The following is a 20,966-nucleotide window of genomic DNA, read 5'->3' as shown; positions in this document are numbered from 1 at the left end:
GAGGCGTGAAGGGACTTGTCCAAGATTGTGGGTTTTCTCCAAGCCTCTGTCTCAGCTGCAGCTGTCAGATTACTAATAGTGCTTTTGTGCTTCTGGGCTTCTGTTCTCATTTTTCCTTCTGCCTGGAGCATCCTCTAGTTCCCTGTCTAAGGCACTGGCCGACCGACCCTTCATGTCTCAGCTCTTTGATAAAATATTTGGTCCAGGCACATCCTTGCTTAACAGCCTCAAAACATCCCTTTTGTTGTGGGATCAGGTGTGTGCTCTTTAGCATGGCTGAGAAGGTAAGATTGGTGAGGTCTTCCTGCTCAATTCTAGTAAAAGCTCTCTCCCCTCTCCCTACACATTTCCTATCTTTTTTTTTTGGCTTTGCTTTTCTCCATAGCCTCAGTAACTCATATTATACACCTGTCTATTGTGCTGCCTTTTCCCCCGGCTCCCCATCCTCTGGCGGGTCTTTTTGTGTCTTTTATCTATTGCTTTGTCTCCTGGCACATCCCCTGAATGTTGCAAAGCAGCTGTCAAAATGAGAACAAAGAAAATGTCATTGGATGTGAAGAGTGGAAAGCTAGTGATGATCTTCAGGAGGTGGTTCTGGGCAAGGAAGCGAGACCATGATGGAGTAAGTAGAAAAGTAGAGGAGGCAGTGGGTAGAAAACTGTATTAAGAGTCTTGTTGTTAGGAGGGTACTTTCCCATTCTTACTATTTCTGAGCATTGGCACAGTGACCCACTGTGATACTCTTTCTCTGTCTCATTTCTTAGATTTTCTGTGCTGCTCTGCTTTGATATGACTTCTTGATCTTCCATGGCTGGTGGCTTGTCGTTTATTCAGGTCTCATTCACATGTCTGCAATAACCATGTTTTTTAGTTTCTGGACTTGATGCTTTTGACATCTTGTGACCTTGCTGGATCCCATTGGAACTGCCCATCCCATGGTTAGCCAATTCTTAGAGCCCGTATTCCCAACCACCTTTCTTATAAGGTTCTTATACCCCAGGCCACTCACTGTTCCTCTTCCTTAATCCCCCACGTTTCAATACTAGACAACTTGGATAGCTCCTATGCCCCAGGCCCCACCAAAATCATTCAAAGTAACCATTCCTAAGCCTGCTTGCCTTGCCTCTTCCATTCCTACCTGTAGAAACCACAGAAACCACAGCTCTTGCTTCTCTCTCTGCCTCCTGATACATCCTGATGCTTCCCCATGTACCTCCCCACGGTGCGGTGTGCCCCCTTCCTCTTGAGATCTGTGTGTGCATAAACTGTCATTTCAGTGATAATCATTTCCTGATCTCCTGATCTGTTGGCTTTACCATACCCGACGAATAACAAAACCTAAATTTTAAAACAATATCATCTCCCCAGAAAGCCCTTTGTTGACTACCTGAAATTCTCAATCTCAGCAAACTTGTTGGTTTCCTTCATGAAAGTACCCTAGATTGCAGTTATTTAATTTGTGTTCATTTGTCTTATTATTTGTCTTCCTGCCCCCCCCCAGATTATTTGAGGGTGTTTTAGTCAGAGAACCAGAACCAACAGGAGATACATCAGCTCGCTCTCTCTCTCTCTCCGTCTCGTGTGTGTGTGTGATCTATCTAGTGGATGTTCCAGTTCAAAAGCCAGCAAGCTCAAGAATGAAGAAGGGCTAATTTTCAATTTGAGCCTGAAGGCAGGAAAATAACAGATGTCCCAGCCCAAGTATCAGCAGGTGAAGTCTACTTTTACTCAGCCTTCTGTTCTATTCAGGTTTTCATTTGATTGGATGAGGCCCTCCTACATTGGGGAAGGTTGATCTGCTTTATCCTGAGTTTACTGATTCACTTGTTAGTCATCCAGTAATACCTTCAGAAACACTTAGAATGTTTGACCAGGTGTCTGGGCATCTTGTGGTCCAGTCCAGGGGACACACATCAGAGAGCCAGATCCATGCCTGCTTTGCTTGCTATTATATCTCTGGTACCTTGCATACAGGTGGTGTTTAATTAAGCCATTTGATTGAATGCAGAAGGGTTACATAGAGACACAGGATTATTCTTTGAGAAGGGTTCTAGTTAGGTGAGGCTAGGCTGTACAACAGTGATAAGTAAACCTGGAAACTCAGCAGCTTAAAACAACAAACTCTTGTTTCTTATTTACACAACTCTATAGCATATTGGGCAGGCCACTTCTAGCTTGTGGCAATCCATCCTAACTTGTAGCCTCTAAAATTGCCACAGCAGTGGCCTGGAAGAGGCTTGCATCACTTCTGCCAACATTCTTTTGGTCAACATTTCATCACATGGTCCCAGTCTACCAGCAAAGGCGTGTGGGAAATGTAGATTTCCTCTGTGCCCAGGTGCCATGAACTGAACTGCCAATCGTCTGTCATCTGTCCATGTGACACCATGGGAGGAAAGAGGGTGTCTTTGAAGAGGCTGTCTTTGAACCACTGCCATGGAGAAAGCTGTCCAGGAAGCAGTGAGAGCTTGGAAGCAGCTCGAGATCTTGGGTTTGCTCTAGATCTCATCAGCACCAAGCTTCTCTTTTTCCCAACATCCCCTGAGAGCCTAGGAGCCCAAGATGTGAAATTAGAAAGGCATGATTCCCATCCACTTCTTCCATTGGCTGCCTCTGTGACTTTGGGCACACCACTGATCCCCTCTGAGCCCCAGATTCTTCTCCAGAAAGAGTGGGCATCAATAGGGGCCTACAGAGTTGATGTGGAACTGGCGATCCCATGGTGCGCTGCGCCTGGCACCAATGTCTTGCTCAGTGAGTGACTGTCATCCTTATAGTTGTCATTTTTATCATCTTGCTAATTACTCTGAAACCTAGTGAGGCAGAGACCCTACCTAGCCAAGTGGAAGCAGCTTCCAGGTTTTGGATTTCCAACTCCTCACATGTGGTGACCTCAAGGAGGAAGTCGCACCTGGTTTGGAGAAGGGAGATACCTGTGTGGGGCTGGGCCACTTCTCTGTCTTACAGGTGCCCTGTGCCCCACATGGCTCCCAGCTCTAGTTACGAGGTCAACTGCAGTGTAGCCCTTTTCCAGGGTAATAAGTTTTTAATGTAGAGCAATTAGTGAATAAGCAGTTGATTAGTTCATTATGAAAATACTGAAAACAACACCATTTGTGGTGGCAGAAGCTCTGGGAAGACAGATGCATTCCTTTTCATTTTATCAGTCAGGTCAGAGTGCCAGGGAAGTTAACATATTTTACCATAATATTAAAGCCCTTTTAACACTGAAAGGCCATTATGTGAGGAAAAAAAATTTCCCTCTCTGGGGTATTAATTAGAGAGAGAAAGCTTAAAAAAATCATAATCTCATTAAATTCCTCTCTTATAAAGCCATTTTCACAAAGAATCCTTAATGTGAAATGCGGACGGAAAAACGCAACTCTGGCTGAAGAATTTATGAAAAACGTTGAGCAGCTGATCCATCCTTTTTAAGGGAGAGAAAACAAAACAAAACAAAACAAAACGTTTTATCAGATTCCTGGCTTTGGATTTCTAAAACAATTATGAGCGGCCTGGGCCAGAAGTCAGAGAGTAATGTAGTCTTTGAGGCCCCGTCTCCAGCCTCCCCCAAAACTAATTAAGACAGATGATCCCTCTGGGTGGAAACTTACACTCTGTGTGTCCCAGCCCTGAAACACTCTCTTCTCTTGGGGGTTTCCCGAGTTGTACTGTGTCTCTGGCTGACATTATAATCTAGTTCTGAATTCTTAAACACGTACTTAAAAATATAGCCAGTTAAAATATATACTCATTGGTTCATGTATTCATCCTTGTCGTAAATATCTACTGAGCTACTGGGCGTGCCATATACCGTGCTGGGGGCAGGGGGCATAGTAGTGGATGGAGTGGTCCTGAACTTGGATGCTTCTGGTGTAATAGAGGGGCTGTATGTGAATCAACCCATGTCTGAGACTGGTGAGAGATTGCAAATGGTAACAGATGAGGGAGGGAGGCAGTGCCCAGAGAGCGAGTAACAGGGCATAATGTGGACAGAGAGGGTCAGGCAAGGCTCCCCATGCAGCGGACATGCAGAAAGGGAGGGGGTTTTACCAGGTTGGGCTGAGTGGATGAATGGGTCCTTCTTTGATGAAGAAGAAGGATTTGCAAAGGTCCTGCTCAAGGAGAGAAAAAAAAACAAAGGATATCTGGGGAGAGGGAAAGAGGCCAGGTGGCTGAGAGACGGAGCAGGGGGGACGTGGGACAGATGGGTGTAGCTGTGCAGGACTGTCCCCTTTACCCTAAGAGACTGGAAAATCACTGGAGCATTGCAGAAAGTGACATCATTTTACAAATATGTGTACACACAGACACGTACAGTACAGTAAATAAAGATGCATCATTAACTACGTGATGTTGAATTGCTTTCTCTCTCTGATCCGTTCCACGTGGATTAAATGAGGCTAATCATGGGACCCATGTCTAGTTTTGCGGTAGCTGTTATATGAAGGAATCCAAGTGTAGCTGCTTCCCCTAGTGGTTGGGATGCTGTATGTTGGAAACATTTCTCTCTTTCTTGACTTCTTCCTTCCTTCCTTCTCCCTCCCTTGTTCTCTCCATTCTTCTGCCTTCATCAAGTTAAAATACTCTGCTTCTTTTAACTCCTAGGACACTCAAGTCTATTTAAAAACAAAACAAAGCACTTATTGTACTTATTAACTCGATTCATCAGTGAGTCCGAACTGGGCACTAACCTTATGCCTGGCTCTGCAGAGATGACCAGGTCGTGGAAAGTCCCCACTCCCAACCCCTGTGTGTCTGCACGGCCGGAAGCGCCTAAGAAGCCCTTACTTAAGCAAACAGGTGGCCTTAGGAACAGACGGCTGCCTGGGAGCCAGGTAACCCGCTGATTGCTCTTTCTTGGGGGAATTTGTTATGGAACGTGGCCATTAGTCACAGCATCGAATCACCGTGCGGATCCACTCTGAAGAGGCACAATCATCTTGATTATGGTTTTGACTCTCTTCCCTTCTTGTGGCACCATCCATGGCCCCTTGGGGCCCCCTCTTCTTTTGTGAAATAATAGTGAGAACACCATCCTTTGGCCACCACCTTCGTGCTGGCGAGAACGGCAATCATTCAGTCTACCAGCGACAATCTGAGCCTGTTTTTTTCTCCTGCCTGTTGAGGCTCATAGAAAAGTGTTAAAAAACAATCATATGACTTAATCACAATTCGCTTATCCTGATGGTTTCTTTTTCTTCTTTTCTTTTCTTTTTTTTTTTTTCCTCTTTTTGGTAAATAATCTTGATGTAAATTCCTGGTGGGCCACGAGAGAGGAGGCGGGTTTTAATGAACGGGTGATGAAATGGAAATATTTTGAAATGCTGAAAAATGTATTTTGCTTGTCACCTAATTACTTATCTGCTGCCTAATGGCACATTCCATAATATCTTACTTCCCGATCTGTTCATCTGGCAATAAAAATTCTTCCTTGTGATTGCCATGTGCTCCCAAGTAAAGACCGGTGCATTAGCAACCAAACACATAACGATGCTTTAATGACCCGAGAATGTCTTTTTTTTCTGGGATGGAGAACGGGTTTCTTTATTTCACTGAAAATTCATTTTCCTCTCCAAGTGAGTATTATTTGAGAGGGAACTGTTGTCAGTCAAGAGAGGATCACACACACACACACACACACACACACACACACACACACCAGTTCAGAAACAAAAGGCTGTTAAATTAGCACCAGCATTTTTGGTTACTTTTATTTTTTTTTTTTAAGATTTTATTTATTTATTTGACAGACAGAAATCACAAGTAGGCAGACAGGCAGGCGGGGGAAGAGGGAAGCAGGCTCCCCGCTGAGCAGAGAGCCCGATGCGGGGCTCAATCCCAGGACCCTGGGACCATGATCTGAGCCGAAAGCAGAGGCTTAACCCACTGAGCCACCCAGGCGCCCCTGTTACTTTTATTTTAACAAGGCAACCTAAGCACACAGTAGTGTTGACTGCATCCCCAAATAACAAAAAAATTTGTATATATCGACAATTTATTTTGGAAACCATGCTATGGGAATGGCGAGCACATGTGTATACCACACACAAATATTCACCCCCCATTAGCATTTTCATACGTACAGATCCAGTTTATCCTGTATGTCTCATGTTTCACCCCCTGTGCTGCACAGTTGCGTGTAAAAGACCGGAAGACATTGCTTCCGCCTTCACAGAAGTCACTGTCTAGATAGCTGTTCTCAACATCGAGCAACTTTGCTGTCCTGTCTCTTGCTCCTCACCCCAGGGACAGTGGGTAAGGTCTGGAGACATTTTTGTCACAACTTTGGGGGGATGTTCTCCTGACATGTGGTGGATAGAGGCCAGGACCGCTGATAAACGTCCTACAATGCACAGGACAGTCCCTGCTCAAAGAATGATCCAGCCCAAGGTGTCAGCTATGCCAAGAAAATGTGGTCTAGCATAAAAGGTAAATAAAATACTCAGCAATTACACTAGAGTCCGATAAGTGGATTCTATGCCAGAGGAAACTTAGAAGGCTGCCTGAACAAAGGGTACTTGACCCTGCTTAGGAGTTCAGGGAGGACTTCTTGGAGGAGGTGGTTACTATACTGAGTCTTGAAAGGAGAAAAGACATGGACTAGAAAAGGAAATGGGAAGAAGATATTCTGGAAAAGACCATACTGACTGGGAAGACAGAGTCATGGCAGAGCCCACAGGCTGGCTCATGGTGTGGCCTTAAATATGTCATGTCACCTCCCTGGGCCTTTCCCGTCCACCATAAAATGAGAGATTGAAGTAGGTGATTTCCAAAGTCCTTTCTACCTCCATGTTTATGATTCTGTGCCTCTAGCTTGCTTCTATTTGCAAAATGAAGTATTTGATTTCTGCTTGGTTTTATTTTTGTTGTTTTCATGATGGGGTCTTCTCATGAGACCACGCCCAGCCTCCTGTTTGTTTACCAATAAGAAATGACTTCCTCTGGGCTCAGCTTTGTACTGGATCCTGAGAACAGAGGTATTCCTCCTCCTCATTCTCCTCCTCATGCAACTGAAAATCTAAACCCCAAATTTGCTCATAGAAGCTCCCCTCCATCATCGTCATGATCCTTGAGCATCCCCTGGGAGTTGAAGCACTGGGAGTCCGTTGGTGCCTTTCTTTTTCCTTGGGCGGTGGTCCTAGGAGAGACGGTGGTGACCTGCTTTAGAGCAGGGGCGTGTGGAAATAGAACTAGGGCAGAGATGGAGACCATGAAATTTGAGAGATGTTTATAAGAAAGATATAACAGGACTCAGTCAGTCATTGGGGCTGTGGGGGATGAGATGGTGGTGTCCAGGTGGAAGCCTGGGGCTTTGACCTGAGCGGTGGGTGTGTGGTGTGCTCTTGGAAGATTCAAGGCATAGAAAGAAGCAGGCTTCATATGAAAATGGTGCTCCAGATCCTTCTGTCTCTCTGGTAATAGAGCCAGGGAGGCCCATGGGAATGAGAGTAGATTCCCTTAATCTCTGTAGATGGAGGCAGCTCTGAGATAGGAAAACGATGAAGACCCCTCCAAAGGGAAGAAAGTTGCATTACGCCCCCCATCTTCCTTGGCTTCCTGACATTTATAACAGATCTTGACCAGGCCACAGGAAATCCATGACTGGGTCCTGGTACTCAGCCAGGGAGTGGGGGCACCCAAAAGGACTCAGATTTGGAGCAAAATAATCTGAGCTCGGGTTCCAGATCTTTTGGTGGGATTCTCTCTCTCGGGACTCCACTTCTCCCCATTCCCAAAGGGTGGTGATTTTTCCCATGTCCAGGGATGCTGTGAGGAGTAGGGGCTAAAAGTACTTTGGAGGCTGGAAGGTTCTGGGCTTTGGGTGGGACATACCCAGCCTGAGTCTCTGAGGTGGGCTGAGACCCAGGCTCACGCACCGTCATCCCCAGCCAGGCAGAAGGTGAGGGTTCTCTGGGACCCATGAGGGAGGAGGGGCTGCTCTCCAGTAACTTAGCAAGGAACTCTCCAGCTAGCCTGAAAGGGACTTGGGATAGTTCCAGTGTTTCTCAGCAGGGCTCTGGCAGCATGGCAGGTGGGGTGAATCCCTGTATGGGACCCCACACCCCACGGGGCATTCAGCACCATGCCAGAGGTATCCCTTTATCATTGGACCAGTAGAAAATGGCCTCTCTCCTAGACTTGCTTATCTTTCCAAGGGTGGGCAGCGTGGCCTCACTCTGGTTGGAACATCATGTATAAGGACACCAAGCAAGAGGGAGCAACCAGCTGGGCCCAAATCATATCACTGTCAGGTGCATAACTGGGATTTGACTAGAGGTATATTCATATTCCTATGCTCAGTCTCTCTGACTGTAACTATACATGTATGTCTAGATACACAGTATATATAAAATACATTTATGTAATATATTTATATATGTTTAATTTTTATATTTATAACTTGTATACTTTTGTGCTCGCTTCGGCAGCACATATACTAAAATTGGAACGATACAGAGAAGATTAGCATGGCCCCTGCGCAAGGATAACTTGTATACTTTTGTTTTTATTATGTTATATGTTATCTAATATATAATGTTATATATATTATGTATTATATAATTTACAAAGTATGTTTATGTATTTGTTTATATATCTGTTTATTTATAACTCATATATGTTATAAAGTATAAAATATTCAAGCATTGCAAATTAATATATAGTATATAAGTTCTATATAATTATAATTTATAACAGGTATATAACTTATATAATATATAATTTACATTTATTTATATAATATAGTATTACATAGTATAGTATATTATATATAGTATATATATAATATATATAGCATAGTATCTATATTATATAGTATAGTATATAATATATATTATATATTATATAATATATATTACATATAAGATATAAATCATACCATATTATATAAGTTACAAAGTATGTTTATGCATTTGTTTATATTTATTTACATATTTATAACTCACATATATTTTTATATTTATAAAATATTTATATTATATATTATATATTTACATTCTTTTATTTTTATAATGTGTTTGTATTTATAGATTCATGTTTGTTTATATATAATGTTTATGTTTATAATTTAGCTTAGGCTCTGCTTCATGTTCATATGTGGCCTGCTGTTAAAAACTCATGTTGGCCGGGACGCCTGGGTGGCTCAGCGTGTTAAAGCCTCTGCCTTCGGCCCAGGTCATGATCCCAGGACCCTGGGATCGAGCCCCGCATCGGGCTCTCTGCTCAGTGCAGAGCCTGCTTCTCTCTCTCTCTTTCTCTGCCTGCCTCTCTGCTACTTGTGTTCTCTGTCAAATAAATAAATAAAATCTTAAAAAAAAAAAAAACAAACTCATGTTGGCCAATTTCCTTCCTCCACTTCCTCCACCTCCCCACTTGTGCCTATCACTGCATCTCAATTCAGAGGGGCTGACCCCGTATCCAGGCATATTTGTGGCCCCAGCCTGTCCTACTCTTGTCACCTGGGCTGCCACGTGGCCCACATGAGGCACATGGCCGTCCTTACACGGGCAGAGGTGCCCATCTTCTTCTTGGTCTCTGGTCATACAGTCCATGCCAGGTTTGCTCATGTGCCTGTTTGTCGCCCTGACCCCAGGGTCTGTCTAGAGTCTCACAGTCTCCCTTCAGGACTCAGATTTCAACCGGTACCGTCTGTGTTCGCTGGTCTTATGCCCGCCGGGGCCAAATGCTACTCAGAGACTCAGGGGTGCCTAGACCTCAGCAGCCAGACTGGCTCACCAATGTGGACTCACACCAGGGGTTCTGAAATTAGCCTGGGATTGGCCCCCTCCTACTGACAGAGCTAGCGGTGCTAGTTACATCTCTTAGGTGGCTTTTGACTCACCACTGTTTTTTTTTTTTTTTTTTTTCACAAATGAAATATAATCGCAGGCTTATTGTTATATTATAACTTCACCTGGAGGAGTGGGTGGTCAGGTGGGCTGAGGCTCAAGACAGATAATGGCCTTAGAGGGCTGCCGTTCTGGGATCACCCACATCTCTTCTCCCTGTTTTTAATTTCTTTTTGAGACAATAACTAAGCCATGCTGTTGACACGGTGCTATTCATCCCTGTGGTTACTCTGAGGCTGGGGAGAATTCACAACTCCAATTATAGACTGTGCCAGCCTTTGATCTTTGAGGACCGGGGGCTGGGAGCCTTCTCATTGGCTGCCTGGGGGAAAACCAGGTTCTTTCTGCATTTCTTATTCCCTTCTCCACCACCAGCTGGAAATCTCTCTGATCAAGGGCCAACTCTTGATATGCTTGGAGATCTGAGTGGCAGAGATCCATATTTTGTTTCCACCATGAGCAGCATATAGGACCCTGTTCCCAGGAATCCATGCCAACAACAGCTCACTGACTTCCTCTCTTGCCTAGCCTCTTCCTCTCTTGTGGCCCAGAATTCCTCTTATCTTCTGGACCAGAGATGGAATAAGCAAAAGCTCAGCAAATGCCTGTCCTTATCAGGACAAGTTCAAAAACCCGGAATCTGAATCTTTGGTGGTCTGGTTGTCTCAACTCTCCACTGAGTCTCTGACTGTGCTATGGCTGTCTTCCTAGTAGGGAAAGGTCACTGTATTAGAAGAAGGATGGAGTGGGGGGAACAGAGCAGTTAACTCTTCATAATATCCCCCAACATATGAATTGGGCACAACTAGTACCCAATACTTTTCTTTAAAAAACTGACATAATTTGTGTATGAACTCATATGATTTCCTTTTGCCTGCTCTCTGTCTTTCCCACTAAACCATGAGCTCCCAGAGGGAGGAACAAGGTCCATTTTCTCATTGATGTATTCCCAATGCCTGGGATGGTGCCTTGTGCATAGAGGCGCTCCAAAAATATCTACTGTTTGGGTGAATGAATGTGATCAGATCTATTCTGAGGTTCTAGAGGGACAAAGAGATTCTTGAAGAACAAATGGAAGCGTAGAGAAGAGAACTGGGGTATTTTATTCTCAAGTTTCTCAGAGCATCTCTTCCACCCACGGGCTTGGTAGAAGTTGGGTGAGGTGTGCCTGGTGAGAGAAGCAGTCTAGAATTCTGGAGAGTTGACGCTCATCCTGGCAGTAATACATATTTGCTGAGTGATGATGGCCAAGCCTACCCCCGTTTTAGGTCTTGTTTTTGGTTTTGCTTTTCTGTTTTGTTTTTCATCTGTAAAACTTTTGAAGGGACCTGGTAGAGTCTTCGAGGTATGCTGTTCCACAGTCTTCTGAGGAAGCTTCTGCCTCCTGTCTTGGGCCTCACGCTTACAAGCTGCTTCCTCCAATCTCTCTGGGCTCCTGACACAGCAGATGGAGCTGGTGCCCGCCCACGGCTGACAGATGAGCCTCATTTACAGCCCTCAACATTTAACCACTTGGCTATTTGGCAGAGTCATCTAGCTCTGAGACACTGGGGGAGCCCTCCTTGTCCTGAGCAACAGAGACACCTTCCCACTCTCATGCCTTTGTCTCTGCCAGGGACCTGGGAATGTGGAACCTAGAAGCCAGCCTCTGACCACTGGTCAAATATCAAAGACATATTTGAACCCAGCAGTATTGCCCAGAGACAAGAAGATGATGAGACAGTGTCTTAGACAAACGCTAGCTAACTTGACCGATTTCCAGGTCACAGAAATTTGGAGCAGGGTTAGAGGACACCTAATCTCAGACCCAGCCTGTCCATAGACTAATCTGTGTTCCCAGTATAAAAAAAGATGAACTGATCAGATGAGATCCCCAACAGCCAAATGTTTGGGAATGGCAAACAGACTGAGCCATCCTTATGGGTAGAGAATTACCAACAGGGCACAGAGCACTATGTAGAATGCAAAATTCCACATCTCAGGAGGCAGGTTTGGGCAAACAGTCTCCTTTTCAGATGCAAACTTACTTTTGCTGTAGGAGACACCTGTTGGAGTCATAGAGTCAATCAGGATAATGTCTGGAAGCTTGTAGGCAGTGCTCATTCACCATCTTTTTCATCCAGATACATGTTCTGGGTAGTTTCCGTGGGCCAGCCATTGTGCTGGGTGTGGCATTAAACCAGTAAGCAGGTCAGATTTGGTCACTGCACATTTAGTGGAGGACGTGGTATCAGTTAAATAACCATTCAAGGAAATGTAATTTTTTTAAAGATTTTATTTATTTATTTGACAGAGAGAAATCACAGGTAAGCAGAGAGGCAGGCAGAGAGAGGAGGAAGCAGGCTCCTCGCGGAGCAGAGAGCCTGATGCAGGGCTCGATCCCAGGACCCTGGGATCATGACCTGAGCTGAAAGCAGAGGCTTTAACCCACTGAGCCACCCAAGCACCCCGGAAATGTATTTTTTATTAAAGATTTTATTTATTTATTTGACAGACAGAGATCACAAGTAGGCAGAGAGGCAGGCAGAGAGAGAGAGAGGAGAAAGCAGGCTCCTCGCCAAGCAGAGAGCCCGATGTAGGGCTCGATCCCAGGACCCTGGGATCATCACCCGAGCCGAAGGCAGAGGCTTTAACCCACTGAGTCATCCAGGCGCCCTCAAAGAAATCTATTTTTATGAGCTGTAATTCTAGATAGAAAGGATAAGGTTATTATTATTGTTAGTATCATCACCATTACTCTTATCAGAGGGACAGACTTATATAGAGGAGGAGGCTCAAGAAAGCGTTCCCTAAAAAAATTAGATATAAGCAGAGTCCAAAACGATGAACTGGAAATCAGGAGAAGAGAGAACATTCTAAACAAAAGGGAAGAATATGTGTGAGAAGGTCCTGATGAGGGCCAGTGCAGCCGAGAGTGGCAGAAAGCCAATCGCTGGCTTGGTGGGCAGCTGCAGGTCATGCATGACCTCCTTGTATGTGGTGTGGATTTTGAGTTTACCCAAAAGTGCAGTGGGAATTGATTAAAGGATTTCAAGCAGGGGGTGATGTGATTGCATGTGTAAAGACTGCCCAGACTTGCGAGTGGTTAATGGACCAGAAGGGCTGGGGGAAGGAAATGAGGCATCTCAGTAGGAGGACCCAGGTAGAAGACAATGGTGGTTTGGTTGAGAGAAGGGGCGGTGAACATGGAGTGGGGGCGGTGGAAGATTTGTGAAATATTTTGAAGGGAGAATCAAAAAGACACAACCTTTAAAACTCCCTGGAGATGCGGGTTGGGAAGCATATTTCGTGTAGAATTACCCTGAGGGAACCAGCAAGGAGGAATGGCCATTAAGTGGGAGTTCAACAAAATCTTTACCCCAAGCTCTGAGTTGTAAGTATGGTGTGTAATTGCCATGGGGCTGTTAGGGGTTTGGGATGGAGATGCAAGAAACTTCACCAGGAGCAGTGGAGACTGGAAACTGTGTAGTGGTGGGGCATCCAGCAAGCTCAGAGAGAACATGTCAAAAATGATTCAATCTGAGACATCGGGAGTTATAATTCATCCGAAGGTAAAAGGTTTCCCACCTGACTTGGCTCTAGTATCTCTAATTTGTTTACCCCTAGGGGTTCATTTTAAGCCAAATGTATCTTTTTAAAGATTTATGTATTTATTTGGGGGGGGAGGGGCAGAGGGAAAAGGAGAGAGAGGGAGAATCTCAAGCAGACTCCCTGTTGAGCTCAGAACCCAACATGGGGCTCAATCCCACGACCCTAAGATCATGACCTGAGTCAAAATCAAGAGTTGGACACTTTTTTTTTTTTAAGATTTTATTTGTTTATTTGACAGAGAGAGAGAGAGAGAGAGAGAGAGCGCGAGCGCGCACAAGCAGGGGGAGAGGCAGGCAGAGGGAGAAGCAGGCTACCCACTGAGAAAGGATTCCAACATGGGAGTCAATTCTAGGACCCTGGGATCATGACCTGAGTGGAAGGTAGATGCTGAACCGACTGAGAGACCCAGGCATCCAAGAGTCAGACACTTAACCAACTGAGCCATGCAGGTGCCCCATTTTCACCAAATATTTTTGAGGATGGGCACTCCTTATGAAATAACTATTATTATTGAGAAAAGAGAGGGTCAGGGAGATGAAGTCACCTATCTAACATCCCACAGCCGGAAGTCAAAGACCAGAGCTCCCTATACAAAACCTTCTTCTTCCCTCCCAGTTTAGAAATATTTAGCTGAAAGAAGATCCCTCCATTCCTTGTTGGTTCTGTGTCCACACCCCTTGCCTTGTCCCCTTGTTTCTCCCTGAATCTCAGCCTATCCTCTACTGGTGATAGTGACAGAGTCACTGAGTCAAAGTGTGAGAACCCCATTTTTCTTCTCCTCACCCCAGCTGTAGCAAATGTTGGGGACTGAACATTCAGTTTCATCTGATTTCCCATGAAGTTAGAAATGGATGTTATTTTAAAGAAATGCAAATTTCATATTTTCACATCTACACACTAAGCTGTTTTTGATGTGTTGTTGTGTACTGAATCACCCCACAACTCAGCAGCTTGGAAAAAAAAAACATGTTATTGTCACCCATAGTTCTAGAGGTTGACTCTGCCCAGCTGGTCGGTACTCATTCCGGGTCTCTTATGTAGTCGCGTTCAGATGGTGGCTGAGGCAGATGTCATCTTGAACTTTCTTTCCTCACATATCTGGCAATTGATTCTGCCTGCCTCCTGGAGCCTTGGCTGGAACTGTCAGCTCAAACATCCACACACGGCCCCTGTAGGTAGCCTGGGCTTCCTCACAGCATGGCGGCTGAGTTCCGAGAGCTGGCATCCCAAGAAAGCAAGCAGAATTGCCTGGCATTTTGTGATCCAGTCATGGAATTCACAGAGCATAACTTCTGCCGGACTCGGTTGGCAGGAGCAAACACAAAGATCTGTGAGGCTTCAGCAGTAGGGAATACAACACAGATACCCCATTGGATGGAAGAAGTGTCAACATTGTATTATAAAAAGAACAAACGGACTGGGGAGATACTGTAGTGACCACCTTGGGAAATGTAACCTGCCACAGGTAATAGGAAGTGAAGAGTGAAAGGAAACACATTAGTTGAAAGTGCCCACATTGTGTGTGTGTGTGTGTGTGTGTGTGTGTGTGTGTGTGTGTCTACTTGCAACTGAACATTTTCACCACAATGTAATTCTTGGCTAGTGGTTGCAAACACTTTCATTGCAACAGAATTCATGGCTAGTGCCATAAGGGAAGACAGAGTAAAAAGACAAAACTCTTCCCCATGTAGTTGCTGCTCCAGCTGCTCTGAGTTTGTTATGGTTCCCTAAAAACTGCACAATGCTTTTCTGTCATTCTTCACCTTTGTTCTTAGAGGAATGATCTCCAGTGGAGAGCTTGCAGATTCTAAGAAGCCTACCTTCAGTCCTCCAGATAAAATTAAGTCTCTATGAAGTTCCTCATCTACATTTCAACAACTGTGCTTTTCTTTTTGGAAGAAAGCTCTTTGGTTCTTTTTGCATAAATACCTGTTCTTATTTCATGTATGCAACAGCCTTCATCTCTCTGAGAATATTAATTGCATTTATTTTAAAGTCCTGACCTAATGGTTCTGTTCTTTCTATATCCTTGGATTTACATTATTCTACTTTTCGAGATTATCTTTTCTATTTCATAGTGTTGGTGTTTCTGTGGGTTAGGTGTGTCTGGATCTGGATTGGGTACTCATCTTTGTGGCTAAGATTCCTTGTTAGATTGTCTACTGGGCTTCTTAGCACTGTCTTTCTGGGGAAGGGAAGGACAGGGCCTGTGGTTACTTGCAGTTCCCCAGCTCTGAAGAAGAGGGGCTGAGGAAAGAGGGGGATGTATCCCTCAATGGAATGCTTAGGCAGTTGGTCTTCTGGGTGGCAATTATTCTTCCTGGGCACCTCCGCCATCTACTTTGCATATCACTCTGTCTGTCTGACCTAAGATTTCTCAGTCATGCTGGATGCCTCGCTAAACTGAGAAGCCCGAGGCTTGGGTTCTACTTCCCTAGCAACTTCCTTTGCAGCACAAGACTAGTAACTTGTCAGTGTCCTCACCGCCTCCTGTTTCCATTACTGCTGGGATGCTTGAACCCATCTTCCGCAGCTCTCTCCTCCGGTTTGGATGCTGCCCCGTGGATTCCTTTTTTAATCTAATCCCATTTTGGCCCCACATTTCAGAGATTCCTCAGACTTTCTGCTCTGCCAGCAGAACTTTGTGTTGCTAAGCAGGGTAATGTCTTTACATATTTTTTAAAAATTATTTAAATTTACTTTATAATTTATATACAGCAAAATTGATTCTTTTTGGTGAACAGTTCTGTGAATTTTGATAAATGTGTGGAGTCGTGTCATCATTACCACAGTCAAGACCCACGATGGCTCTATCTTCCTACCTCACCTCCACATTCCTTGGACTGTCCCTTTGGAGCCAACTCGGCATCTCACAACCACAGACCTGTTTTCTGTCCCCATAGTTTTGCCTTTTCTAAAATGTCATATACATGGAATTCTATAGTATCTGGCATTTTGAGTCTGCCTTCTTTCACTTAGCGTAATGTGCATATTAAAAAAAATCTCTTGCTTTCTCCTTCTCAGTGCTAGTCCATTGCATGGATGTAGCTTGTGTATCAGATCACCAGCTGAAGGACATTTGGTTTATTCTAAATTTGGGGCGATTATGAATGAATCCACTTGAAACATCACAAGGTTTTTGTGTGCGCGTAAGTTTTCATTTCTTTTGATTAAATACCTAGGAGTGGGATTGTAGAGTCTGATTCTCAGTATTTGTTTCACTTTTTATTTTTTCAAATATTCTTTTTTTATTTTATTTTTTATTTATTTTTTATTTTTTTAAAGATTTTATTTATTTATTTGTCATAGAGAGAGAAGCGAGAGCAAGCACAGGCAGACAGAGTGGCAGGCAGAGGCAGAGGGAGAAGCAGGCTCCCCGCCAAGTAAGGAGCCCGATATGGGACTCGATCCCAGGACGCTGGGATCATGACCTGAGCCGAAGGCAGCCGCTCAACCAACTGAGCCACCCAGGTGTCCCTCAAATATTCTTTTTTTAAATTTAATTTTATTTTTTCAGTGTTCCAAGATTCATTGTTTATGTACCAAACCCAGTGCTCCATGCAATATGTGCCCTCCTTAATACCCACCACCAGGGCCTCCCAACCTCTCACCAGTGTTTAACTTTTTTTTTTTTTCTTAAAGATTTTATTTATTTATTTATTTATTTGTCAGAGAGAGAGAGAGGGAGAACACAAGCAGGCAGAGCGTCAGGCAGAGGCAGAGAGAGGAGTAGGCTCCCCACTGAGCAAGGAGCCCGATGAGGGACTCGATCCCAGGACCCTGGGATCATGACCTGAGCTGAAGGCAGCGGCTTAACCAACTGAGCCACCCAGGCGTCCCCAGTGTTTAACTTTTTTTTTTTTTAAGATTTTATTTATTTATTTGACAGAGAGAAATCACAAGCAGATGGAGAGGCAGGCAGAGAGAGAGAGAGAGAGAGAGGGAAGCAGGCTCCCTGCCAAGCAGAGAGCTCGATGCGGGACTCGATCCCAGGACCCCGAGATCATGACCTGAGCCGAAGGCAGCGGCTTAACCCACCGAGCCACCCAGGCGCCCCTCCCCCCCCCCCCCCAGTGTTTAACTTTTAAAAGAAATTGCTACACATCTTTTTCCAAGGGGGTTATACGATGTTACATTCCTAGGAGCAAATGCATGAGAGTTTCTGTTGCTTCACACCTTTGCCAGGGGACTTTTGATTTTGTGTTTGTTTTTGCTATTCTTTTAGATGGGTAGTGATATCTCATAGTGATTTCCTTTTGTAATTTTAAGGGTATTTTTTGTTTGCTTTTTTAGACCTTGTTAATCCTTTTTTAAGAATTTGGCTTAGGAGGGGTTACTATATAGTAATTTTTATCTTGAAACAGACCGTCTCAGATCATTTAAGTACTTGCAATATTACCTATGTTACAGGGAAGTCGTTTACTGCCCACACCCCACCCTCGCCCATTGGACTGTGATCTTGTCAAAGTCAACAGTAGGTCTTATCCATTTCTCTTTCCCCCGTACCCAGAAAGATGCCTGATCTAGGATTGACCATAGCACATAGGGATTATTTGATAAGTGTGTTATTCAGTGAATGAATTTGCTGAACCTGCAATTAGGAAGGATTTGGTTTAATGAACCTCCATCACTTGGAGCGTTCTCAGAAGATCAAAATGGTTAGGTTGTTTTTATTGGGGCTTGAATGTCTTTAAAATGTGGAGATAGGATGGGAAGAAAGATTTGATATTACAGATTCTTACACGTGCTAAATATTAAGGTCAGTGGTTTTTGGACGTATCTCGTTTTATCCTATTCCAGACTCTGTCATAGCTCATCAACTAGTAGAGAGAAAGAAGCATTAGTTTTGGATGAAGCTGCCTTGGTCTCTACTGTTTGTGACCTTGACTACATGGTTTAGAGCCTCTTTGTGGCTCATTTTTCTCATCTGCAGATTGTGTACAATGATACCTAGTTTACAGAATGGCCTCAGGTATAATGAAGGACGTGTGGGTAAAGCACTGGTTATGTACATTTGTTTGTCAAATTTTTGGCAAAGAATGTCTAACACAAAATTCACTATCTTAACCATTTCTAAGTGTACCATTCAGTCACATTAAACATAGTCACATTATTGTGCAACTGATTATTGTGCAACTGATTTCCCCAACTTTTTTCATCTTGCAAAATTGAAACTCTCTACCCATTAAACACTAGCTCCCTATTCCTAAACCACCCCCCCCAACCCAGGCCCCCCAACCCAGGTCCTGGTAACCACCATTCTACTTTCTTTCTCTGGTCTAACCATGATGGAGGAGGGGGAAAGTCCTAAATAGATGGAGTTGGGGGGAAGTGGGTGCAGGGGAAGGAGAAGAGGACATGGGGCAGGAAAGAAACAATCAGGCCACACTGGGCTATCAAGGGGATATGCACTGGTAGATGAGTTCATGATCTTGACTTTGGGGAAATGGCCTCTGTGCACATAAAACAGCCTTTCATATTCCCAATGATGATGCTGAGCCTTCGGTGGTGAGTTAACCTACTTCGGAGATGTCCCGTTTCAGAAGCGATACCAACAAATGGGCGTTTCTTGAACATGCTCATTGATGCTACTTCCCCTTAACATGGTCCTTTGTCACTGTCTTCGATAATCTCTCTTTCTCAGAATGTAGATAAAGAAGGTCTTCAACCTTCTAAAACTGGGTGAGGTACTGTGTCCCTTGTGCAGTCATGGAACTCTGTTTTGCTGTATCACGCCACTAACTTCACTGGTCTTAAGGGTTCTCCGCATCCCCAGCATGGTTCTTAGTCGGCCTCCTATTCTGGACTATCATCTCCTTGGGGTCCAGCCCGAGACTTGAAATGAATCTCTGCCCCTCCAAAGCCTGCATAAAAACTGGCCAGAAGTGAACATTAAATAAATATTTAACAACTCCAGTTTAAAATATCCCCATCCTAAATGGTCAAAATAAAAAAATATATATTTTGCATGCTTAGAGATACAAACCCATGGGTAACACAAATGCCTCATTTACCAGAGGTTTTACGATGATATATGTGCATTTTTCCCTCCATTACAAATCCCTGCTGGTCCCTCTGCTACCAAGATTCAATAAGATGGATTTAATTCTCTTTCTCCATAAACCTTTTCGGTGAAAGCCTGGCCTGCTATGTTCTCTTTTGACAAATTCAGGGTAATTTTGAGTTGGATTTGATTTTTTTTTTTTTTTTTTTTTTTGCTTGCTTGTGGCCAGAGAAAAAATCTACATGGTGTTTCAAACTATAATTTCCAGGTTTTCTCTTTAAAAGGATACTGGGCACAAAGGTTTGGAAAGGCTAGAAAGGAACACAGAGCTAAAAGCCAGAGCTCGGCTATGATTTCTGAACATGCATTCTCTTTTTCGTTGTTGTGAGAATTACCAGTGCTACTGGCCCCTGCAGAAACATCTCCTCCCCCTTTGTCCTGTCCTGAGACAACTGAATGATCTGGAATGTGTCCAAGAATCCCGAGTCCAGAGAGAGCCTTATGGAAACCTACCGCTCTCTTTTTGTGGCTACCCCATCGTGTCATCTTTGTTTCCTGGACAATTGGAGCCTCTAAAGCTTTGGCTATAATGTTTTTGATGGTTCTTCTGTTTCGGGTGGGGTGCTGAACTGTGTACATGTGGTCTCCCGGAGGAAGCTGCTATGTCCCCATTTTAGAACTGAAGACTGAGGCTCAGGCAGGTGTTCTCACATACCCCCAAGATTCTATTGGCAAAGAGAAGAACCAGAATTCGAATCCAGAACTGACTGAGTCAAAATTCCGTTCTTTCTTCATTATGTCATGGCAGATGCTGCTGCTTGTGGCTCTGGGACCACTCTCTGGCTGCAAAACTGTACTTTGGGGCACAGAGAGGATGTTGGGGAGGGCGCGGATGAAGGAGAAAGCTGGGCAGGACCAACAAGGCCTCTTGGTCCAGGCAACCTCTTGGGTGTTGAAAAAACTTTGGGAAAACATTTTGAGTTCCTCTAATTAGTAGGTGGTGCAGGAGCTAGGACTTGTCCACGAAGCAAAATACCTGGGACATTGCAGACACTCAAATACATGAGGAGGAACAGATGCGTGAGCAGGATGGAGAGAGATCGGGGCACAGGTGCAGTCCACAAGGCCGTAAGGGATTCTCAGGATGGGGTTCGAGGGGAGTCCTGCTCATTCCCTGGGTTATAACAGTAGGTTCTGTTCTCTGTATGAAGAAGGAAACAAAAAGACATAGATCTGACCAGCGGTTTAGTGGTCTGAGGGGGAAATTTTATAAGAAGGAAGATACTCAAGACAGAAGAGTCTCTTTCCATAGAGAAGGTTCAGGGCTGCGCCTCTAGTTTCTTCTTGTCCTTGCTAGAGGCAGCTCAGCTTACTGGAAGAAGCACCCACTTTGCCATCAGACAAACCTGGGATCAAATCCTGACAGTTACTAACATGTTGTGTGACTTTGGGCAAGCACATCAACCTCTCTGGGCTTTGATTTCCTTCTGTGTAAATTAGGACTGTAATACTTGGAGAAA

At 44.3% G+C, this 20,966-nt stretch overlaps 1 protein-coding gene and 1 non-coding gene across 3 annotated transcripts in view; both read left to right on the top strand.

The window, feature by feature from the left end:
• Positions 1-20,966, top strand: part of SHISA9 (shisa family member 9) — a 276,206-nt gene that overhangs the window by 216,535 nt on the left and 38,705 nt on the right. The gene's annotated exons all lie outside the window — the stretch shown is intronic.
• LOC131820258 (U6 spliceosomal RNA) lies at positions 8,417-8,523 on the top strand. Its single transcript, XR_009349555.1, has one exon. It is a non-coding gene; the product is annotated as a U6 spliceosomal RNA (small nuclear RNA).

This window comes from Mustela lutreola, chromosome 17 (assembly GCF_030435805.1).
Source record: "Mustela lutreola isolate mMusLut2 chromosome 17, mMusLut2.pri, whole genome shotgun sequence".
Lineage (NCBI taxonomy): Eukaryota > Metazoa > Chordata > Mammalia > Carnivora > Mustelidae > Mustela > Mustela lutreola.
The sequence above is the reverse complement of the archived record's forward strand: the minus strand, read 5'-3'. Positions and strand labels throughout refer to the sequence as shown.